The 7,469-nt window shown below is 30.8% G+C and overlaps 1 long non-coding RNA gene across 8 annotated transcripts in view; it reads left to right on the top strand.

Moving 5' to 3' along the window:
* The window catches only part of sox2ot (SOX2 overlapping transcript), a 259,952-nt gene that overhangs the window by 115,998 nt on the left and 136,485 nt on the right, over positions 1-7,469 (top strand). The gene's annotated exons all lie outside the window — the stretch shown is intronic.

Genomic DNA, 7,469 nt, shown 5'->3' with positions numbered 1-7,469 from the left:
CTGTCTCTTTGGACCCCGTTGAAAAATAGTATTAATTTCTTTAGATTACAAACTGAGCTTCTTTTTTCCCCCTTTATTTTTATGCCAAGTACAGATGTCATTGTGTGTGTGTGTGTGTGTGTATATATATATATATATATATATATATATATATATATATATATATATATATATATATATATATATATATATACATATATATATATATATATTAACCCACTTCAACAAACCCACAAACCCTTAATACACTTCCTTGTATATTGACATGATAATAAAAATAGTAAAAACAAGAGAATAATAAAAAAAAAATATATATATATATTAATAATAATAATAATAATAAATATAGAATATTAGTAATAATAAATATATTAAATAATAAAAAATATTGAATAATAATAATAGTAAATATTGAATAAAATAAAATATAATAATAGTAATAATAATAAATATATAATGATAATAATAATAATAATTATTATTATTATAATAATAATAAATATATTAATATTAATAATAATATTAAATATATAACAATGATAAAAATATTTTCCAGAGATGGGTTGCGGCTGGAAGGGCATCCGCTGCGTAAAAAACTAGCTGGATAAGTTGGTGGTTCATTTCGCTGTGGTGACCCCGGATAAATAAGGGGACTAAGCCGACAAGAACATGAATGAATGAATGAATGAATTAATTAATAATAATAATAAATAAATAAAATAATAATAAAAACAACAACAACAACAACAATAATAATAATAAATAATAAAAATAAATAATAATAATAATAATAAATAATAATAATAATTATAATAAATAATAATTATAATGATAATATTTATTATTATTATTGGTGTTATTATTATTATAAAATGATAATAAAATTGTAATAATTATAAAATAATAAAAATAATAGTAGTAGTAATAATAATAATAATAATTATTATTATTATTATTAATATAATCATTATCCTTATTATTATTTTTATTATCATTATTATTATTATAATTATTATTATTATTATAAAACAGGACAATTGTATTAAATATGATAAAACAATAATAATAAACTAAATAAATAATTAGACAACAATAACGTGTGATACAATCAGGGATAGTGCTCTACTATCTTGCAATGGTAGGCTAGCATAGACATGAGGGTCTGGACAGAGAAATAAAAGAAAAAAAAATTTACTATACAGAAACATACGAGATAAGTCACATTATTCAGAGTAAGCAGAATATATGATAATAAGGGTTGCCAAACTATTTGAGAATTTGCTAAAACCTTCCTTTCCCCCCCAAGTGTAGATTAAAAACTGAACTTCTAAATGTTAAATAAATTAATGTACATTTTTTTGCAAGATAACGATGATGCTGATAATGATCACTTTAGAATAAGGTTGTAGTTATGCTTTATAAGTTGTGTTCATGTTTGTAAATACATTGACTTATATTCATGAAAACGTATTTAATAATAATAATAAAAGAGTAAAATAAAAAATAAGAATATGTATGTATTTATTATTATTATTTGAAATGCACTGTGAAAAAAGTCATGGTTGCCTTAATATTTTAAGCTGAATCAATTTAACCTTATGAGTCAATTAAACTTAAGTTATGTTAAACTGACTTAAAACAGCTTGTGTAACTTATAAAATTAAGTTAGAACCCGATTAACTTATTTTTAAGTTACAATGAATTTAAAATATATGTTGTCATGACTATTTGTTTATATAATTTTTACAGTGTAGTAGTAGTAGTATATATATAATTGTTTATAGGAATAATTGTTTATTAGTCTTGTTTATAAATCAATACAGTCAAGCTGTTCAGAATGCCATTCATGTCATTAAAATATAAAATAGAAATTATTTATTATTATTATTATTACATACAAAAATATACATACAAAAGCTAATTGGATGTATAGTTATACAAAATTGATACATTCTTGTGTTGTATACAGTATATAAAAAGATTGTATTATTGTCATTATTCTTATTACTTTTTTGCTTTAATTAAAAAATAGACAAAATGTTCATACAAAAATTAAATATATGTACATTTTTATAAAATAGATACATCCTTGTTTTGCATAATATAAAAATCTTATTATTATTAGCAGTAGTGGTCTATTGTATATAATTGTTCATAGGAATAGTTGTTTATTAGTCCTGTTTGAACATAAATACAGTCAAGTTTTTAAGAAATGCCATTCATGTCATTAAAATATAAAATAATTATTTATTATTATTATTATTTCTTGCTTGAAAAAGAGACAAAATACACATACATAAAGCTAAACGTATGTTTACATAATATAAAACTGTTGTTGTTAAAATTTTTATTGTTATTATTATTAGTAGTAAGTCTATATATAATTGTTTATAGGAATAATTGTTTATTAGTCATGTTTATACATAAATACAGTCAAATTTTTAAGAACAAAATGTCATTCATGTCATTAAAATATAAAATATTTATTATTATTGTTGTTGTTGTTGTTATTATGGTTGTTGTTGTTATTATTAATATTAGTAGTAGTAGTAGTAGTAAGTCTATTATACATAATTGTTTATAGTAAAAAGTGTTTATTAGTCCTGTTTATACATAAATACAGTCAAGTTTTAAAAAAATGTCATTCATATTATTAAAATATAAAATATTTACTATATATTATTATTATTTATTGCTTCTATTGAAAAAAGAGACCCAATTTTGTATTAAAAAATATAAAATATAATTTATTATTACTATTATTATTATTATTATTATTATTATTATTATTGTTGTTATTATTATTATTATTATTATTATTATTATTATTATTATTATTATTTATTGATTCTATTATTAAAATATACAAAAATGTTCATACACAAAGCTAATGGATGTACATTCTTGAGTAATACATTCTTGTGTTGCATAGCATTCAAAATTTTATTATTATTATTATTATTATTATGGTTGTTGTTGCTATTATTAATATTAGTAGTTGTAGTAGTAAGTCTTTAATATATAATTGTTTATAGGAATAATTGTTTATTAGTCCTGTTTATACATAAATACAGTCAAGCTTTTAAAAAATGTCATTCATGTCATTAAAATATAAATTAATTACTATATATTATTATTATTTCTTGCTTCTATTGAAAAAAGAGACACAATTGTGTATAATATAATGTAATATTTTCACAAAATAAAAACATTCCTGTGTTGCATAATATAAAAAATTGTATTATTGTTATCATTATTATGTTATTACATTTTTGCTTCAATTAAAAAGGAAACAAAATGTTCAGACACAAAAATAAAAACATGTAAATTGTAAATTTTTACAAAATAGGTATTTGGTCTTTGCATAATTATTATACAAAATATTATTATTATTATTATTATTATTATTATTATAAAGTAAATTATATTTTAAAGGTGTAAATATATATTTTAAAGGTGTAAATATATATTTTAAAGGTATAAATAAATATATATTTATTTAAATATATAATAAAATATATATATATATCATAAAACAAATTAGTTGTTAATGTTGAAATGTAAAAAAAAAAAGTCCTGCATAAAAATAAAATTCACGCTAAAATATACACATGTCTGAACAATCTGCAGTGAGATTTTAAAAAGCCCACAGTGATATATATATTTTAATGGGGGTGAATAGAGGGGGGTGTATTTGCAATAAGCGATCTACTTCAGATTATCCCCATATATATATATATATATATATATATATATATATTTATATAAATGCTCTGGTCGCACCTGCGAGATGAGACTGCGGTGGCTTTGAGCGGCGCTGGTGATAAAGACGGCCGGTTTCATTGGCAGCCGTTGTTTTGTGCTGATGTGCTGTTAGCGGCTCTCACCTGGGACCGGCGATAGCTTATCAAAGCCTGAGCAGCTCCTGCGCCGCTGCAGCAGATAATAGAGGCTTTCAGACGCTGAGTGGCAGCAGGGGGAACCGGGACGCGGCGGTCAGTTGACAGACAGATGGACAGCTGGAGCATCATGGGAAACCGCTGTCACCTCAGCTGCCATTGCCCGCAGAGATAACCTTCATTCTGACAGCGTACACAAAGATTGTGTTCGTCTGCTGTTCTCCAAGACGATTGATCTCTCATTAGGCCTGATCAGTGCTCGTATTGATTATTGAGGCTGATTTGATCTGAAACCGAGAGCATCTCTGGCTGAAGCGTTGACTTAGCGTGCTAGCTGTGAGATTAGCAAGCATGAGTGTGCACTTTGGAAAGGAGTATAGGCTTCTGCCTGAGTCATTACAACTTCAGTCTCATCCACACACAAGGGCACAATCCCAAACCCCTCGTTTTGCATGTTCCTGTGAAGGGATAGGGGTGGCCCAATTCTCTTAAGCTTGAAGGCATAGGGCAAAAGGGAAGGGTTAGATACCCCTTTGAACTGAAATTTTTCAGGACCACACATATATATATATTCATTCATTCATTTTCTTGTCGGCTTAGTCCCTTTAATAATCTGGGGTCGCCACAGCGGAATGAACCGCCAACTTATCCAGCAAGTTTTTACGCAGCGGATGCCCTTTCAGCCACAACCTATCTCTGGGAAACATCCACACACACATTCACACACACACACACACTCATACACTACAGACAATTCAATGAATGAATGAATGTGACTCCGCTAAATCAAATATAATTGCTTGAAAACATTAGCAGAGACATTTCTGAGGATTTTTACAATACACTGAAAAGAATGATCCTTTGAGTTTACTTTGTTCTAAGGCCCCGTTTACACTAATGCGTTTTAGTTTGAAAACGCATAAGTTTTGCTACGGTTACGCCATCCGTCCACACTACGCCGGAGTTCTCGAGCGCCGAAAACGGAGCGTTTCGAAAACGCTGGAGAGGCCGTTTTCATTCTGAAACGCTGCTGCTCCGTCTCAGTGTGGATGATGGAAAAAGGAGACATCTGGAAACGGAGGCGGGGCTGCAGACATTCGCTTCTCTGATTGGGGCTTTTCCTGAATATTAAGTAGCCTAACACACAGTTCAGTCCTGCATTCTCTCCGTGTAAGTTCAGACTTCGCAAGTTTGATCAAGGCTGCAGTCTCTTCTTCTCAGTTTGATATGGAAAAGCAGACTATACCGAGGACACGGGTAAATCTTCAAAGGGAACAGTGTACTTTATAACTTCATTCACATCACCCTGGCTTCGTTGTTTCACTTTCTCAACAATAAAATGTAAACATGATTTAAGGAACTGCCTATTTTCATTTTAATATTAGCAACTTAGACAGCAGAAATGTTGAGGCGTCGTGCTGCATATATGAGCGTCATCTTCACTGTGTGGATATTTATAACAAAATGGAGCCGATAACAACTGCCTCCTTTCAATTTCAGTGAAAATACGAAACGCACCCTCTCTTTTGCTGAATATCAGTTTTAATAATCGATAATGGCCATTATAAAAGTATAACATACAATAAGTTTATACATTATAGTAAATAAAGGCAAGCGATAAGTCAATATACAGAATGTAGGCTAAGTGGTTACATTAATCATTAACTTATCTTTGCGCTCAGCCAAAACACGTTACCCGAGAACAAGTAATAGATTCCAATGCCCAAAGTCAGGGAATATGTCGTTAGATAAAGACAACAAGATGAATGAAATATCCCGTTTAATAAATATAGTGAGATTAGATCCAGCGGGAGATGCTTGATGAGAAGTCCGACTAGCAGAGCTCTCATCTGGGTATATGGGCTGCAGCGCTTGCCCAAGAGTGTGAGTGTGGTCACGTGATGTGCGTTTTCAGCGTTTTGGTGTGGACGGAGAGCAGTTCAGAAACGCTGGGTAAAATGCGAGTGTGGATGCGGATCGTTTTCATTCTAAAACGCCGTTTTAAAACTAAAACGCACTAGTGTAAACGGGGCCTAAGGTAGGGGGTTACACACAATTGTATAGACAGAATTTAAACAAACAAATTAAGTTGAAAATGACTCAATTAATTAAAAAAAATCTGCCTATATAACTTGTTTGCAACCACCTACCTTAAAAAAATGAAGGGAAAAATGTACAAAAACATTCACGATTATGGCGAAAACGTATTTTTTTCATGGCAAGGTTGACATTTGCTTGGCATTGCTTGTCTGTGATCTAAGTGAAGTGAACATCATCAGCGCCCTCATGTTTAGCAATGGCTCATTCACTCCCTGAGCCAATATTGGGCTTGAGTTTGCTACATCTGGATGTGCGTGTTATAGGGGTCGTGCGGATGGACGCTTTTACTCCCAGCTGCGCGTCTAGTTTGGATTCCTGGCCTGTTTTAGTCTTTGATCAGATCTGTCAGCCGTAATCAGTGGTATTGTACACCAGCGAACGGTCACTCCCGGCATCTCACCCCTGAGCTTAGTCAAAATATATGCGTCTTTGTTTTATCAGAGAACTCTTATATTTATTTTTGCAAGTGGGAAGTGTGTGTTAGCTGGAGTATTTCCTACATACCATTGGAGAAATGTGTCAGAAGTAGAGATGGTGATATGAACAAAAGCTTACATTAATTTATATACACTGAAAAAACTCTGCTTGGTCAAACTACTTATTTAAAATGAGCTGAATTAACACAATTCTTGAAATTAATTGTTCAACACAGGCTTGTTGTGAAAATGTACCCCTGTAAACATTTCTTTAGAGCGTGAATTATGTAGCCAGAGCTATGTATGGCTGAGTTTCGTCTTTAAAATGAACGTTACAGGCCGGTATGATGCCGTCGATGGCTTGTTTATTTTAGCGCTACTAGCTGACCGCTTTCCTCCATGTGGACGGCTTTTTCAGCTGTTACCAGTTTGTCCAGTAGCTCACCATGTACTTTTGACTTGAGATGCAAAGAGGAGTTGACTGCGATGACAGGGTTCAAGTCTGGCAATGAACAATTCCAGAAAGCAGGTTAACAAAACCAAAAGGCAAAAAACAGGGTGAGGACGTGGTAAAATGTGGTAAAAATCAGGCAGCCTCAAGGGGGTGTCTTTTTCTGGATTGCTTTTGAAAACACTAGCTGTGTTTTCATCCAAAAATGCAAATTAGTTTTATGCGCAAAATTAAAATATCGCATGGGAATTAAGCAACGAGTCAAAGCGAACAAAATCGCCACTTCCTGATTAACTGGCGCCAAATATCGAAAGTAAAAAGGAAATTTGCTGCGGTAGGAGAAGCTGCGTGAATCATTTCTTCATTTAATTAAGGACTTGCACCTTAGAAGACAGTATGCTGACACACAATGAACGCATGTTGGCGTTTGAAGGCGTGAGACGCAGAGCGCAGACGCTCTTGACAGTCATTGAGTTAATTAATAATGTAATAACACTAATACTGAAACGGTTAAGGCGTTTAAGAATGGCCAAAATGACATTTCAGATGTTTTACGGTGTGTTCAGCCTGCTGGTTTGTCCATTCACACACATTTATCATCAC

This window comes from Danio rerio, chromosome 22 (assembly GCF_052040795.2).
Source record: "Danio rerio strain M-AB ecotype USA chromosome 22, GRCz13ab, whole genome shotgun sequence".
NCBI classification, from domain to species: Eukaryota; Metazoa; Chordata; class Actinopteri; order Cypriniformes; family Danionidae; genus Danio; species Danio rerio.
The sequence above is the reverse complement of the archived record's forward strand: the minus strand, read 5'-3'. Positions and strand labels throughout refer to the sequence as shown.